The sequence below is a fragment of the Arvicola amphibius genome, chromosome 4 (assembly GCF_903992535.2).
Source record: "Arvicola amphibius chromosome 4, mArvAmp1.2, whole genome shotgun sequence".
Taxonomy (NCBI): Eukaryota; Metazoa; Chordata; class Mammalia; order Rodentia; family Cricetidae; genus Arvicola; species Arvicola amphibius.
Genome location: NC_052050.1, coordinates 121,307,384 through 121,326,020, shown reverse-complemented (window position 1 = coordinate 121,326,020; position 18,637 = coordinate 121,307,384). Strand labels below are relative to the sequence as shown.

General features: G+C 37.5%; 1 protein-coding gene across 1 annotated transcript in view; it reads left to right on the top strand.

The window, feature by feature from the left end:
* The window catches only part of Vegfc (vascular endothelial growth factor C), a 105,770-nt gene that overhangs the window by 798 nt on the left and 86,335 nt on the right, over positions 1 to 18,637 (top strand). The gene's annotated exons all lie outside the window — the stretch shown is intronic.

Below are 18,637 nucleotides of genomic sequence, written 5' to 3'. Positions count from 1 at the left end.
CTTTGGATCCAAAGTGAGAGATTGGTGCACGCTTCCTTGGAGCAAAGTTTCTCCTTTTTTTTTTTTTTTTTTTTTTTTTTTTTTTTTTTTTCCCAGGGGAAAGCTGTTACTAGAAAGAAAAGCAACTTAGAGGCGCGAAGGGCCCCAAAAAGGTGTCCTGTAACACAGATGGAGCATTCTCTTTCAGAGTGGTATCCTAATGCCAGCAGGGGAGCTTGCACCCTGTCCCCATGGCAAGGCTCCAGAGAGAATTTCATTGCTGTAGGGAAATGTTCTTTTCTTTTCTTGGCTGGTTCTTTGGACTCCAAAGAGCTTCTGTGATGTGTGATTAGACAGCTTAGCTCTCTGGCCCTGTAGTGTTTATAGCGGGAGCCCTGGGCTCTGGGAACTACTTTGGAAAAAGTGGAAGTAAATTTACTAACTATTCTTGGCGGTTTTAGATTTTAGGGTTAACTTGAACTTGCTCAAATCTAAGATGTAACAGAGATTGGAATCTATTAGATCATTGTCGAGAGAGACTTTTCCCTAGCCTTATCAACTGCGTTTCTAAACTCTGGCTATGATATAGTAAACACTGAAGAGTCAATGTGTCGGTTTTTTTTTTTTTTTTTTTTTTTTTTTTTTTTTTTTTTTTGTCCCTTTCCTAAACATGTTAAGGCACTTTGGAAGACATTCTGATTCTCAAAAGAAGTTAACTTACCTTTTTCTTGTGTATTTCTCACTGTGACCTTCTAAATAATATCTGTAAATCTTAAAGTTTTGAGCTCCTGAAGGAGTTTGCACCGCGAAGCCCCTCTGGCTGGGAGCAGACTGAAGTGTTTTTACTGTAGCTGACTGCAAGTGGGAAACAGGCAAGGGGTGTGTTCCGCTTAACTTTCAGCTGACTTTATTGGGGAACTCATACGGAATGTGCAGAGATCAAATCACCCTCCCTGGGTTTTGTCTGAGATACGCTTAGGTATGGACACGACTAAAGACTACTTTCTAAAATAGCCAGCTACCATTGTGTTTACATTTGAGAAAAAAAAATATCAGAATTTATAGTTCATTATGAGAATCGTAACTCTCAACATAAACTTATTAGTGTCACTGTAGGGATGAGAAAAATTATTGCTCATAATACCACCAAAATCAAGATCTGAACCTAATACTGCTTCTTGTAATTTGAGCCCTTCAGTTTTGCCAGACCCATTCACTTTCAACCTTTATAGGTATGGCTTACTCAGACAACATCTTCATTGCCTCTGATAAGTGGCTTTGATTTACCTTAGGGAAGTGTTTAGCCCTGAGTAAAATGAGAAACAATTTCTGATAAGCCAATAGTTTACACAATAGTCAGTCATCACTGAGTCAGTCCTGAGTGACTGTACCAGGGCACAAATGTGTGTATGTATGTCTGAGCGCTCAGGTGTGTGTTCCAGAAAGGTAGAGAGTTGCAAGATAAAAAAAAAAAAAAGTTCCTGCACTTTTAATTTTTAAGGCTATTGTCATTTGCATGCCTTAAATTTCTCCTTCTCTCTGAAATTCTATGTATTTTGTTTGCAGAAGTCTCTTTCTATATTTAATCACCTCTTAAATTCTGTATGGTGAACAAGCACCGATATTTGTTATGGAATACAATTTTTTTTTTATCTCTACGAGGACACTTTATTTTGTGTCTTTGAGTTTCAAGGGCAGTGTCCCTGTGTACTTAGCTGTTCCCTAGTGGGTGAAGAGGACCTTGACAGCCTATTTTCCAGATGCTTTCAGGAAACCCCTGTGCCCTTGCTGTGCACACAGCACACAGTATACACAGTGAGCCAAGCACTGGTGTAAAAGACTCCATGTCTCTCCCTAGTGGCCTTTCCAAGCACCTCAGTTCCCTTCAAGCAGTGGAGAACCTGAAGGAAACCCGTTGTAAGTTTCCTAAAACCCCAAGATAAAAACAACGTGTCAATTATACATAGTATTAACTCATACAAAGTTTTGTGAATGCATAGCTACCCATGTCGCTTTTTTAAATTCACAAATACAGAAAAGCCAATAAACTATGAAGAGAGCTCGACGTGCAACCTTCCTTGTGGCACCCAAGGCTGTGCAGATAATTGAAAGGAGGTTCCCCTTTTGGCTGTTTGTTTTTCATGGTTGTATGATGTAATGAAAAGTCCTAAATCCCTCTCTGAAGGGTGTTAATGCAAACAGGACAGTGTTCGAAAACTAAAGCAACTGGATACTGTGGGCATAAAAAGAAATATTCCAGACTTGTTATCAAACTAATGGCTATTGTTGATCTTGGAAAAAGCACCTGTTTGCTGTAGCTAATAATTTGCATTCCGAGTCTGCATGGAGCATACTCTGTTGAGTTGGAATTGGAAAATTTGGTTTTAAGAAAGACATTGGATTATGACAAAAAGTGAACCAGAAGGAAGACTTATCTCATAGAAACTATAACTATCAAACTTTTTTCTTTATCGGAAACATATTCTTTTCTTACATAATATATGCTGATTGCAGTCCCCCCTCCCAATTACTTCCACTTCCATTTTTGTCTCGTATTTAAAAACAGAAGGTTTTTATGAGCTGATAATAATTGAAATATAATATAATATAAATATAAAACAAAAATGAGTTTGTTGGTTGTGACACAGATCTTTAATCTCATCACTCTGGAGGCAGAGGCAGATGGATCTGTGTGAGTTTGAGGTCAGTATGGTCTACAAGAGTTACATCCAGGACAGTCTGGCTACATAGAGAAACTTTGTCTCGAAAAACCAACCAACCAAACAAATAAACAAACAAACAAATCCCAAAAACCAACCAACCAACCAACCAACCAAAGAAATAAACAAACAAACATACAGAAGGGAAAGAGCCCAACAGAAGGCACAAGAAACAAAATAAAATAAAAAGAAAGAAAAGAAAAGGGAAAGACTTGACAGGGCATTATGAGACAATGGACTTCCAAAGATGCCACTGAATTTATTTTATGTTAGCCATGCACTGCTGGGCATGCAGCCTACACTTAATTGTAGTTTGTTTTTTCTGGGTTAGGGATGGGGCCATGTGTTCATTTCTCCTTTCAGGTCTAAGACTCCATCTGGTACAGAGCCATGACATGATTCCTCAGTCTCTGTGAGTTCATATGAATTTTGATCATTGTTGATTTAGGGGCCACCAGAGGGCCTTGCCGTCAGTCCTCCATTCCCTCTGGTTCTTGCAATCTTTCTGCCTCTTCTGCAGTGTTCCCTGATCCCTGAGAGAAGGGATTTGATGGAGACTCCCAGTTATAGCCACGTGTTCCAAGGTCTCTCACTCGCTGCATGTGTGGCCTTTGGGTCTCTGTATTTGCTCCTATCTGCTGCAGAGAGAAGATTCCCCAATAATAGCTGAGCAAGGCATTGACCATATTTGTCTTTCTGGGTAGCTATCGAACTTTTTAAATACAATGTTTTTATTTTTTTCTTTGAGTTTTTTTTTTAATTCATGTGTACAATGTATTTTGCTCATATCCTTCCTCCACTTTGCCATTCCAAATCCTTCCAAAACTCTCCTCCCCCAAATTTCATGTTTTCCTAATTTGTTCTTGGAAAAAGATATGCAAATATGAACGTCTTTACTTACTTTGGTTTACAATAGATCAGATTTTATAAATTTTTAATAGGTTTATATACTTTTGTGTGCTTTAGTTTATTATTTATTCTGTCGACTAAATCAATGACAGTGTTCAAGGTACCATATATGCCTGCACCAGATTTCCCTAGAGGTCTTTGTTTTCTCGTTTAACCTGATTCCAAGTAAATCTCTGGGCTTTGGTTAGGATTACAGATTTGAAATAATATCCCAAGTCATTTCTGTTCTCAATAAAAGTATTACATGGTGCATATGGATGATTAAGTTCATTAGATTTTATCATGATCATCACGTAGTTGTTCAATTTGTGAAATATGTCAGGCAGAGGTCATCTTGAAAGACATGGCCCTTTTCTGTTTTTTTAAAGTAATTTACCATTGAGATGAAAAAGTCAAGGTACATTATTATCTATTATATGAAATTTTTATCTACTATGAAATTTATCTATTATGATGATCTATAATTATGAAATTAGCATTGTATATGTTCTGAAGTTTGGGACAGACTCATCTGTGGGGTTATTTGATCTAGAATCTTTGATCTTAGAGAAGAGCTTTGGTTGTAATTGGATTGTCCATTTTTAACAGATGAATTCATCAACACCAGAATTATACTTGTTGTACAGGATAGCATGGGGACATGAGAAAGCAAATAAGGCAGTTTGGAGCAGGGTGTTATATAGATAACAGTGAGTTCTCCTGAGTATCAGTATGTTCAGAGAGCCAGAGTTCTGCTGGGTTAGTTTCACCACTCAGCCTACAGGGTTTTGACTTAACACTGTGAGTCATGGGGGAAGGGTTAGTTATGATCTCAGCAAATAATAAGCAGACCATTGAAATCAATCCTAAGACTGGATAAAAGTCATAAAGATTAATGGAGGGTGTCTAATTAAGAAGTCAAAGAGATACATCAGATGGAGAGTCATGCACAGCCCCAGCAGGGCAGAGACAAGAACATGACGAAGGAGCTGTCCCCAGAGGATGGACCCATCATTCTGGGGATTGATTACTGTGAAAGTTGAAGGAGCAGGAGAAATTAACCCTGACCTCAATATTTTAGTCATAGGACAATATTGTTTTCCACTTGTAGAATTAGGCTATTTCATAGAAGAACATGGGTAGCAGTGTAATTCCACAGATCACTTAAGGTACTAGCAGGAATAAGACTTATCTGGAAAAGCAAAATAAAACTCAAAGTAAGGTCTTACATCAGTGGTTCTCAACCTTCCTAATACTGAGCCTCTTTAATACAGTTCCTCCTGTTATGATTGCCCCCAACCATAAAATTACTTCATTGCTACATTATAACTGTAATTTTGTTGTTATTTTTCAAGATATCTGATATGCAACCCCCAAAGGCATTGCCACCCGTAGGTTGAGAGCCTCTGTTTAAAGGATGTGACTGTCTCTGGCCAGTAGGACTTAAGGCATGTGATAAAGTTGTGACAGTTGTTGCTACAATCTCTGTGAAAAGTTAAAAAATATATTAGCTTGTATTTAACACATAAAAACATAATTTTATTCAAGTAAAAGAGATAGTTAATACAGCGATGCTATGCCATCATTTAATTCGAACCTTGTCTGTGTTTCTCTGTTCTCCTATCTATAAGCTTCTTGGTAGGAGCTCCCCACTTCCACAATACCAGCATTCTAAGATTACTAATAAGGTGCTGTTAACTTCTCCTTACTTCATTCCACCTCAACTTCTACTAGAGGCTTCAATTTGACTTCACAGATGCCTCTTCAGAGGAATGCAGAGGTTTGTCTAAGGGAAGGATTGGATTGTTGTCTGCTTTTCTGAATTAGCTACTATCGAAGGACAGACATAGAGTCATACAGCTTGGTTTAGCTCAAAGTATAATAATGTGTTTTTCTCACTCTTCTCTCTGGTTTTTGCCATGCTGTGTTTACTGCTCTAATGGTGGTGGGACCTGGGAGAATGGGACCAAAGCGGGTAAACTGAAGTTTCATGCAGTAGCCAACTTTATACAGAGCATCAGACAATTTATACTCTGAGGGTTAGGAGTTACATGAGTAATGTGGACAGTCACAAGGACAAACCACACATGACAGCCAAGCTGCACATGGCAAAAACATGTTTTCCATATAGGCATATGAAAAAGAACAATAGCCCTTTGTAGCAAATAATCTGAAATAAACTCACTCCTCTCCACTACACCTGAGAGAAGCAGGAAAATATATTCCCAGAAAAATTCCATGTTTTTGAAGAAACTGAGGTCACAAGACTCTCTTCTTGTTTTCTTGGAGTTTTCTCAGAAGCACTCGGAAATCTCCCTCTAAGACTCCGTTCTTGAACTGCATTCTGACAATGCTGTATACATGTGGATTTGTATCCAAAACGCTCAATTCACCTTTCTTTGGCTTTCACTTCTTTATATTTATTCTCAACTACGATTTCCCGATAACCATTTTTTTTTCATGTCACTCAATACAAACTGACTTAGCAGACAGTTTCTGACTGCAGTGCTTCCTCTTTAGGTCTGTAGTCTTCGTTCCAATCCTACGCTGATTTGAAAGCTTGGATTGATAGATTTGGGGGCTGTAGCACTTGCTGGGGATATAGTCACCTTGTTTGGAGCCTGGATGCTTGGCCCTGCTGCAACTGGGGTCTTGCGGACAAGGGGATGGGCATGTGGGGAATGTCAGATTCTTTCCATGCCAGTGCTGGTCTTGCCCTGCACATCCCGCCATCCTTTAGATACCAGCTATTCCTTAAACATTGAGAGTACCAGTGAATAATAATGGTCCTCACCACCCTGAGAACCTTTGTGCATCCTTTTCAGCGCTCTAGACTCATAATCTGATGTCATTTTGCTTTTCACTTCATCCCCATAGATGGCTGCCGTGTTATATTAAGGATGATAAGCATAAGACATAAGTTACTGAACCAGGAATAGTATCAGTCTTTAGTCTTAGGGTATGAGATGGTGCTGATGTTGTGTATATGGGTGTGCATAAGTGTCTGTCAGTACGTGCCCAATACTCATGGGGGACAGACGTCCACCTTAGTGTCCTTTTGACTCAACCTGTACTATTTTTGAAATGCTATTTCTCACAGAAATCAGAGCTCATCGGTTTGGCTAGGTTGTTTGTCTCAGAGTCCAGATCCCTCTTCCCTGGGTTACAAGTGAACTTTGCTGTGACTGGCTTATGTGCGTACTCTGGTTCACAGTCAGATCCTTAGGCCTGTACAGCAAGTGGTTTACTGACAGCCATCTCAAGAACAGTTTCTTGTTTTGTTTTTCCTTTTTATAAAAAAAAAGTGAACCTTTGCAACATTTACCTTAGAATAATGGTTTCACCAACCGTCTGGGCTGTGAAGACTCATGCTCTTTTTTTTCTGCTTGTTTTAAATGTAAGTGCTCTATCTGCATGGGTGCCTGCAGATGCCATTATAGATGGGTGTAAGCCACCATGTGGTTGCTGGGAATTGAACTCGGGACTTCTGGAAGAAGAGCCAGTGCTCTTAGGCTCTGAGCCATCTCTCCAGCTCCAAGACTCATGCTTTTATTTCCTTTCAGAATCCATCTGCACTTTTTCTGCTGATTGTATCATTGTGCAAGTACGCAGAGGAAAGCATTACAACCATTATGGTACACTAGTTATGTTTACTTATGAATGAGCAAGAACCTTTTTCCAGCCTTTACCCTTTGCCACACCTTTGACTAAAAGTAGATCATAGATGGACAATATCCCTCTGTCAGCCTGCCTGCCTGTCTCTCTGCTTGCTTGTCTGTCTATCTGTCTCTCTGGATCAGGGTTTCACATAGCCTAGGTTGCTCTTGAACTCTATGTGTTCTGGGATGAGGAATTCTCTTTTAGCCCTAGAGTGATAGGATTACAGGCTTTTGCCACAATGCCTAGTGCATAAATGTCCTGGCTGACAGAATGTTGGAAAAAAAAAAAAAAAAACAATTGCTTAGCCAGGGCCTTTGCAATAATTTCTAATAGGTTTTCTAAATTTGCAATATGATTTTGTGAAAAAAATGGGGGGGGGGGCTTTTCACGTCTAACAAGCCTTCACCAATCAGAGGGCTCAGAAAAACCAATCACAGTTAACAAGAGACCCATCCCTTCTCCAACTTCAAAGCATTTATTCTGTCATCTTTTAAAGATTGCTTTATTACTGGAGGATATACATTCTTGTTATAAACTGAACTGACCTTTTGCTACATTAAGTGCAGGTTCATTTTCATGTTCTTTGTGATTTTAGGTACTGTTGATGATTGGAGCTGTCAGGTTAAATAAAAAGGAATCTTTCACTGGTAGGAAAAGTTAGGCCTGAGAGAATGTGACTCCTAGCAGAGTACATGTGGAAGTTAGATTAAATGAAGTATACCAAATGCCAAAGTCAAAAGCAGTGGAAGGAAACTTTAAAAACATTGGTCTTCAATAATTGCAAGACAGAAGAAGAATGAATTCAGCAAAGAACTTTGAATAAAAAGGGATGATAATGAGTTTATTTATATTTAAATTTTAAAGTTTATAACAAAAACACTTTAAGCTTGAAATTGGTTCTTCTGCAACATAAATTTTCAATTCCTATTGTTCATTCAGAGTTTGCAGTTTATGCAAACAGAGACTGTGTTCAATTAGTTGGTTTTATTGAGCATTCAGGGCAACTGCTTTTTTGTATGGATTTACATAAAAATACTTTGTGGGGATGAGGAGTGCGCATGTGGTACTATTTCCTTGTAGGAACAGGGCCCGGTAGGGGTGGAAATAGGGGATATGTGGTCATCTACAGGTGATCAGTAGACGTGGTTTTGGTATTCATTTTACCTTGTATCATGGTTTTCTTTCCTTCCTTCTTCCTTCCTTCCTTCCTTCCTTCCTTTCTTCCTTCCTTCCTTCCTTCCCTCCCTCCGTCCTTCCTTCCTTCCTTCCTTTCTTCCCTCCTTCCTTCCTTTCATTCTTTTTTCTTTCCTTCCTTTCCTTCCTTCCCCTTCCTTCCTTCCTTCCTTCCGTCCCTTCCTCCCTCCCTCCTTCCTTCCTTCCTTCCTTTTTTCTTTCTGTTTTGGAACTCTCACTCGACCTGGATGACCTCAAATTCACAGATACCTTCATGCTTCTGCCTTTTGAGTGCTGGAATTAAGGGTGTGAGCCACCACTGCCAGGCATATCTTATTTCTAAATGACCCTTTTCCTTTCACATAAAAATATGGTCTTAAGTGATGAAAGCTGGACCCAAGCTTGCTTTTTCCTCTGACGGCAGAACCTTTGTACTTTCCTTTGAACTTTCAAGAACAATCTCTAGAAGTCATCCTGATTGTTTGCAACTTGTTGCAGTCACACAACAGCCAAGAGTAGAACTGTTTGGACAGAAAATTAAGCAATGGAGAGGGGTGGAAGTGTTGTGATACTTCCTGAATCCTTATCATGGCTATCCACATTCCTACACTGCCAGTGCCTCCTACTCTGTGTAGGACAACACAGGTTAGCTTCTTTACAAGTAAGGCGAAGATAAATGCAAAGTGTTCTACTTTATCATTGAGGCTTTAAGAGCAGAGAGATAGGTAATGGCTAGAGGGATGGAATAACACTATGACTGGCTTCTGTGGTTAGTGTTCTATGCTGTAATGGTTTGACTTTATGACTAAGGGGAAAAATCAATGCATAGATTATGTCACGAGCATATGGAGTAACTCTGATTATCTAGGACATTAAAAAGAAATTTATTGCAAATAATGTATTATAAATTGTCAATATTTCTAAGAAGTTATGTACGGAGAGTGTTAATTGTTCAGGCTAAAGCCCCACATGTGGTACTTATAACACTTTTTCACCTGTTCTGGGTCCTGAGTTTTGTCTGTCCTTGGAAGTGACAGCCCTGGCCTTTTAGAAAAATATTTAAACATTTTAAATATATTTTTATTTGTTCAATACCCATGGATTTGTTTACTAGTTTTTTGTTTATTCTTCTCTCATATTACATTGTGACCACAATTTCCCATCCCTCTTCTCCTCCCAGTCTCTCTCCCCCCACCCCATCCATTCCTCCTCCAGTTCCCTTCAGAAAAAAGCAGGTTTCCCAGAAATAACAACTAAATCTGGCATATCATGTTACAGTAAGACTAGGCACATCCTCTCATATTAAGGCTGGAAAAGGAGAAATAGGGTCCCAAAAGCAGATGAAAGAGTCAGAGACAACAGCACCCTCTCCCACTTTTAAGATTCCTATAAGAACACCAAACATCATCACCATAATATATATATATTTCATACATACAATACACACACACACACACACACACATACACACACACACACACACACAGTGTATCTAGGTTAGACCATGACCCAGTCTGAAGAACAAAACAAATCTAAAAAACACTCTTGGACAGAATATGCTAATTAAAATACGCTAATATGGTACTTCAATGTGTGAACATCTAAAAATTTCAGCAAAATTATGTATAAAAATCTATAAATCTAAAATTAAGTTAGTGTGTATGCCTAAAATATTAAAAAGCATTTCACTGAAGAAGTATGAAGAAAACTCAGTGAAAGTTACTTGCAGCAGCTAAGCTTCTGTGGATTTTCTAGGAAAAGTGAGCTTTCATTGCTTCTTTGGGATTGTCTTCCTGTATGGCCGCTGGTACGGGATGCACAATGCCTGTTGTCCATTAGAAGAATCATGGAATCGACACTTCTGGTTTACCTGGGTGCTTTGAATGTCCTTAGTCTATCATAATTGGTTTCATTTGACCATTTTACTAGGTCTTCAGTCAATGCTATCAACTGCAAGATTTCCTTGTGTCCAAATGTTGTGTGTTGCTGGGCATTGAGGAACGTGAGTGGTCAGAAAAAAGAAATTAAAAAAAAAGACAACAATTGGTTTTACAACGCAAATGATCAGCCATGAAAACATATGCATACAAGTCACATACAGACTAAGAAGGTCATATCTATGTATTTAGAAATATATATGTATATATATATGTATAATATATGTGTATATATATGTATATATATACACATGCACACACATATATGTATGTTACAACAATTAAAGAGAAAAAGGGCCACAAGAAAGAAGAATGTACAATTCTAAACTCTAAATATCATCTCGAACCTAGTCATTTTCTTAGGATCCCCATGTTTTAGGACATTCGATCAGCTATCCATCATACTTCCCAACAGAACACAGTGACCATCCAGCACATAAATAGATATGCACATAGACAATTCATTATACATACATTTGTCTACAAGCATACTGGTTATCATCTTTTTAAAAATTTAATTTTGAATTTTAATTTAAAGATTAGACTTTTATCTGAACAAAGCACTTATGTTGAAGTTTCACAGCATTCAGATTTAGACTTATACATAAAATAATTTCTTGTATTGACTTTTTTCATTTATAGACTATTAGACTATTTTTCTTAAATTTTTTGTTCCTCAGGACAGGGTTTCCACTGCTGCACTTTTGCTTACTTACTTTTATTTTGCTTTTTTTGGGCCAATCACAATCAATAATAATATTGTTTGTTTAATATTATTTTACATACAGAGAAAATTTTCATGAAATTAGTAATATTTTTGAGCCTCGCTTGTTAAGATACTAGAAGAGTTTCAAAACCAAAGGAAGCAGAACAGCGAACGCGTGCATGTGTGTGCCATGCAGAGACAAACAGCACATCAGTCACCCTCGTGGGAATTGACTGAGCGTATAGGGACCTACTCCCTCAACAAGTAGTGTGAAGTGTGTGCCACCTTTTCAGAAATGGGAAACATAGTTACCAAACTTAAAAAGGTGTGTTGGTAGCAGCCATTCACCAAGAAAATGTCACTTTTTCTCATTTTTTTTTTTTTTACACATAAGTCAGGTCCCTCTCCACCACATGTATACATTTGACAAATTAAATCGTATTGGAATTTTAAATAAAAATGTTTTGTTTTTCTTTTAACACGAGTGGCCCCACAGCTGCCTTGTGTCCTGTAATTGAGTTCCTATAATCTGTAAAATGCATTGCTATTTCCGCTCACTCAAAAAAATTCTTGGAAGTAGCCAGTTAATATCAAGGACCAGATGTGGGTTTGTTTGAAACCACCATGGTTTACTTGACTACAGTATCATTGCCTAAATGGAATATTTTTAATTCTTTTTCTTTATTTGTGTCTGATGTATTTAATTACTTTATTCATTTTAAATCCCTCTTCCAAGTTTCTGTTTTGAAAATGGAACACTTACTTAGATTCATGTTTGCTTATAGGTCGTGACATTAATGACATCCTAGGAAAACAAACCAATCCTTTTGTCTCGAAGCCAAATTTTAGTTTTGAGAGGAAAGTGATTCATTCCTTGTTCTCTTTGAGTCTCCTGACTTTCTTCTATTTTTTGGTGATTATCCATGCTAAACTACAATTTTGGGCCAAAATCATTCATAAGTCATGATAATCATGCTTAAAACCAGGGTGTCTAAAGCTCCTTTAGATATACAAATTAAACAAATAATAAAATCATAGATTTTAATATAAGATTTTCCCCTCTTAACATTGCCAGTAATGATACCTGATGTGGTAGAGATGAATTCTAATCTAGAAAAATACAAGTTTGTGATTATCTCTGTGAGTTGAGCATCTCTATGTTAATGAGTCATGGCGAAACATGACAGTGAGCTAATTACAAGAAATTTAAGATCTATGATCAGTATAACTGAAATGGCTCCAAACTTATTTGACTGCTCGCATTCTTAGTTACTTTTCTGTTGCTGTCGTAAACTCCATGATCCAGGCAATTTATAAAAGAAAGCATTTAAGTTGGCTTACAATTTCAAAGATGAGAATCCTTGATGAAGGAGAAAAAGCATGACTGAGAGCTCACATCTTGATCCACAACCACTAGGCAGAGAGAGAGAGACACTGGGTAGGCAGGAGTCTTTTGAAACCTCAAAGCCCAGCCTAGTAGCACGCCACCTCCAACAGGGCCATACTTCATAATTCTTCCCAAACAATTCCATCAACGAGGGACAAAGTATTCAAATATATAAGCCAATGGAGGCCATTCATACCACCACCACAGTCATAACAGAGGAGTGTTGTTTCTGTGAATGCTGTACACTGAAGTGACTCCATTTTGATTCATTGCTTCTCCTCCTCCTTTCCTTACGTCATTCTACCTCTGTTCTGGTTTGGTTGCCAGCCTGTAGTGAGTGCTGCCGGGAAGAAGTGAAACCTTCAGGATTTGAGGTCTAATGAAAATGATTCAAGTTTGGTTACTAAGGCCATTCCCTTGGAGATGTTAGAATCTCCCCACTTCCAGTTCTCCATGAGGTTTTAGTACTCTATACCACCCACCATGATACTCTGTTTTTACCACATGCCAAAATGACAGAGCCAAGTGATCATGTACCAAAACCTGAAAACCGTGAGTTCAAATAATGCTTTTATACTCGAAGTGTTGAGTACTTTGTCAGCCTGTTTAAAGCAGACTCGTACAAGGACATGCTTCAAAAGCTCCTCGATCCTTCTTTAGCTGACACACTCTGAACTTCAATTTTGGCTCTCCTGTGCCATTTTTATTAGTACTGAAGCTGCTCTTGATGGAGATTTTATGACACCGCTGTGAAATGTGTGCACTGTGGTGAGTATATGCCTGATGTGCCTCAGTTAATAGCTACACTTATTCCATTGGGCTTGCACAGCTTCCTCTTTATAAGATCTACTCAGACCAATAAAACAATAATTAAGCAGATAAATGTAATTTAATTCCCAATGTGACTTAAAATACCTTACCAACTAAAATTTTTATGCACTCAAGTTAAATTTTGATATTGAGATGAACTATACATTTTATTGGAACTATTGTGTATTGTGTTTAAAAAGTAGATTTTTGCTTAGTGAAAGCAATAGGTGAGTTTTAATAAATAGCTCAGTAAAATGCCAAGTTCCCAGTTGCCATTAATCTGAATTATGAGTTCTACATAAGGGTACATTTTACAAATCTTTACCTCTTCAGGCGGTGGAGGTGTATGCCTTTAATCCCAGCACTTGGGAGGCAGAGGCAAGCGGATGTCTATGAGTTTGAGTCTAGCCTGTTCTACAAAGCTAGTTCTAGGACAAGCTCCAAAGCTACAGAGGAAAATTGTCTCGAAAAACCAAAATAAATAAATAAATAAATAAATATATAAATAAAATAAGAAAAAAATCTTTAATCCTTTAATAAAAGGTCATCAAAATCTCTTAAGTGTAGATTTCAATATAGTGGCTATAGATTTCACTCTAAATCAATGACTTATGTGTTTCTGAAACTGCATGATTTTACCTAAGAACACTGAAGTTCTTATATATAATATCTTATTTTATACACACACATATACTGTCTTATATACACATATATAAACACATTTATATGAACATTTCTTTTTTGAAATGGGTTTCTCTTTGTAATAGCCCTGACTATCCTGGAACTCAGTTTATATACCAGGCTGGCCTATAAGTCATAGAGATCCTCCTACCTCTGCCTCTCAAAGTGCTGAGATGAAAGGTGTGTCATCACACCTGGCAGCTGTTACCATTTTAATTGATTTTTTTTCATGAGAACTTTGCTATACTCTAGGTCCTGTGTTTCTTAATTGACAATAAATTGTCCTTTTCTATGTGAAGTAGGAAAAAATATGTCACCATGCCAGGATCATTGTAAGAAAGGTAAAATTACTTCCAATTTTGAGCATACTGTTTGACTGTAAAGCAAGGTATCCTATTGGACAATGTGCCCTTTGATACTCAAAGGTATAGTGCCATAGGAATTCCTACTGCCGGTAGCCTTTAAGTTACCTGCCCACTTGGGCATGGCCTCTTATACTATTTATGCCCATGTAAAGAGCACGTTCGGTCTCTTTTCTGTCTACCGTATTCAGTTGCTGTTCTCGGTTCCAGCAGAGGATTGTGTTTTGTGAGTCTACCCCTAAATAAACAAACCTCTATTATTCTCAATTCTGAGCTAGTGTGGGATTTCTTTCAAGCGTCCTTCTTCAATATAGTCACTGTTTTAAATCAAAATATCAAATACCAGTAGGAAGTCTTTTTATAGTATATCTCAACACTGTTTTTTACATTATGTTCATTCCCATTGTGATATTTTTCAATTAAATATTTTAAGTAGGCTTGAAATTACTTTAAAAGATAAAAGAGGGAGAGGGGATATTACAGGTGTACATATTCCACAGTATATGTGTTAAGACTAGAGGACAACTCCCAGGAGTCCTTGCTGAGGCTGTTTTTAGTCTTGTTTCTGTTGTGCACTATACTCTAGACTAGCAGGCTGGTACGCTTCAAGCCAATTCTCCCTTGCATCTCACCAACCACTGGCATTCTGGAATTGTAGTTGTAAATGAGCAAGTCACCCATTACCCCATTAAACAAAGGTTTGTTTGTTTGTTTGTTTGTTTTTAATGTGGGTTGAACTCAGTCATGTGGGTTACAATGTGGTGGTTTGAATGAGAATGGCTTCCACAGCCTCACATATTTGAATGCTTAGTCTTCAGTTTGGGGAACTGTTTGAGAAGGATTAGGAGGTGTGGCCTTTTTGAAGGAGGTTTCAAAAGCCCACACCATTCCTGGTTAGTGTTCCTCCCTTTCTCTGTCTCCTGCTGTGGATCAGATGTACACTCACTGCTTCTGTACTAGCTCTATACTTGCTGCCTGCTATCATGTTTCCCACCATGATGGATACAGACTTGCCCTCTGAAACTATAAGCCAGGGCCCAGGAAGCTGTCTTCTATAAGTTGCATGGTCATGGTGTCTCTTTATAGCAAAAGAAAAGTAACTAAAATACCGTGTAAGTGCTCTTACTGACCAGTTATTATCCTGTCCCCAAATTGCATTTTCTTAGTACAGAATAACTGTGTCCATCACTTCCAAGAATGTTTCTATTGTTTATGTACATTCATATTGCAATATATATATATGTGTGTGTGTGTCTTCATAAAATACATGTAAGTATATAGTGAGATTTCTTTTTTATCAATTTGAGTTTGAGCTTAAGTTCTTTCATAACATAGGGTTTTTTATTACATTTTCCTAACTAATTATGCATCTTCCTATTATTTTTGTTTATAGTGGATACCTTTTTGATGATGGATTTGACTTTTATTATAATATTAGCTGGTGTTGTGAGTTGAAATATTTATTACATGTACAATAATCATTAGCATAGGACTGTGTCTGTATGAAGTATGCACAAATCATGTAAAGAAGCAGGCATTTTCAGCTCTGTGAAAGAGTACGGAGGATTCAGTCAGTCTTTGGTAATACAAAATTTGTTAAAGTTTTGTCAGATTGGACGTTTTTAATTGAATTGGAAAAATAATTTATTTAGGACATGTTAAAATAATCATCGTTTCAAATAGCATTCCTGTCTAGAATGGACGTAGAAAGTCCTACGTCCTTAATCGATCTCTTTCTAAATGTGTTTTGGAAATTTATTTTTATTTTATTTTAGTTTCTATGTATGTGTGTTTTGCCTGTATGTCTGTATATATTGCAGGTGTGTGCTTGTTTCCCAGAGAGGCCAAAAGAGTGTTCAGGTTCCCTGGGATTGGGGTTTCAGATATTTGGGAGTTCCTGTGTGGCCCCTCTGGAATATCAGCCTGTGCTCTAATAGGAGAGCCTGTCCTTTAAATATGTTTTTAATTTTTTTTACTTTTGACAAACAACAATATAAATCCATCATATCAGAGTTGAGTCATTGAAGTATTGAACAATGCTACCTTCAAAGAATCTGCATTTAACACATCATGCCATTATTTTATATTTGTTTTGATTAAAATAAAATATACTTTTGAATGTAATTGTGCATAAAATAAAGCCTTATTTAAAAGCTATCAAGTTTTTAGATTTTAGGCTTTAAAAAAAAACAGTATCAGTCAAAGTAAACCAAGGAACCAGATATTTAAGTACATAGGGTCTGTGGCATAGATACTGTGCATTCACCCATGAACAGCTGTGTATTTCTGTCAATCACTTTATAACATCTGTCAGTGGATTTAGCATTTAGTTATTGTTCTTTCTGTTCTAGTGTATAAGTCTTAAAACTTTGAGGAAGCCATGTGATAGATGATTCAAGGAAGCGAAGTATTTTATATATTCATGAGTTTTAAGAGTTGAAATCATTCCCATCTGGACAGATCAAATAATAAGCAACAAAGTATAAAAACTACTAGACTAAGACTAACATAAAATGTTGATAAAGAACATATACTTTAATAAATGTAAATATTGACACTAGGATGAGACTTATGTTTGATATAGGTGAATTGTTCATTCTGATATATACAACACACTAAAAGCAAACCTAAAATTTGCATAATAAAATTTCCAGTTGCCCCAAATCCTTGGGCTATGACATCAACATTGAAAATTGCTCTTGAGTTCAGGTCTAGCCTGGGGTGAGGAGGGGCCAGGGAGCTATGAATCTTCTCTGTCCTTCCTGGTTCTCTGGGATGCTTTGGCAGCAACTTTGAAATATCTCAGGACCACATTCAGAGGGACTAGTTTGTTCCCATGCTCGTTCACTCCCAGTCCAGTTGGAGTTGGTGAGCTACCATTAGCTCAGGCAAACTGTCTCAGTGGATGAACCCCTCATGGTCTTGACTTCCTTGCTTGTACTCTTATTCCTTCCACTTTTCAACTGGATCTTGAGAGCTCAGTCCAGTGCTCCGATGTGGGTCTTTGTGGTGACAGTTGGGGCAGACTAAGGGGCCACTGATAGTGACACTGAGATATATATCTACTGCATGTACTGGCTTTTTGGGATCCTATTCTCTTGCCCAATTTACATGTATTAGGGAGGGCCTTGGACTTTCCACAGGGCGGGGTGCATTGTCCTCTCTTAGGATTGGAGGGGGTGGGGTGGGAGAGTGTGTGGTATTGAGGGAGTGGGAATTTGGATTGGTATTTTTTTAAAGTAATAAAATAAAAAAATCCAAAAAAGGAAATATCTCAGGACATGAATGTGTTTTTTTTTTCCCCTCATAGAATTGATCATGTGTTTTGTTTTATGCCATAGCACTGTCAGCTCTGATTCAATTTGTTTGTACAATTCAAAGAAATAATTGGAACTGTTCATAGCTGAAACCTAATTAATTTAGGTCACGGAACCCAGAGTAACTTGTAACAAGTACTGCCAGAGGTTAGTTGCTAAAATGCAGTAGGCTTTATCTTCTTTTTCTCTTTAATCGCTTTTCTGCTAGAGGAACTATTTTCTTCTTGTTTCCTTATTCTCTTCCTTGCAAAACAGAAAGTGTTTTACAATTTCAGATTGTTCTGTTTGTCAAAAGAAAATTAAAATTTTTACATTTAGGTGGACCAAGACTTTCATAATTACTACATAACCCCTTGATGAAGGATTGCATTTCTAAATTTACACATGGTGCCATGCATGTATTGACCCTTGAAGTTAGAATAACTTTTATCTTTGTAATTTCATCTCTATATTCGGCTGATGGATACTTTACAAATGTTATAGTTCTGTTTTATGCATGCTTTAAGACGTCTTACTCAGAAGTGGATTTCAAATAAATAAAAGGTGTATGTCTTGGTAATTCCATATACTCTTAGTTCATTCTGTTTGCTTGATGGGGAGTGAGGAACACCCTTATCTTTGAGTATAAGGTTAGATGTTTAAATTGTTAGGGATTATGCTGGTTTAGGAAATTAGTGGTTATAGATTCCCTTCCAATATCCACGACTTCATTAGCACTAAGTAATTAGCTAGGATTCCAGCACCGGGCATGATTTCCTCTTGTTGACTGGGTCTTAAGTCCAATTAGAGAGTAATTGGTTATCACGGAATTGTACATGCCACTATTGTTGCAACCTTAGGATTATTTTGTCATGTTGGCCATTGATGTTATGACTCAGAAATCATCACTGGGTAGAATTGTTGGTTGCCTCTCTCATTTGGAAGACTTCATAGTCAAGAAATATCTCCGTGACCTATGAAGACTGCTACAGAAAACCACAACCAATCAAAATGCAGAGTGTGAAGCCCAGTCCCAAT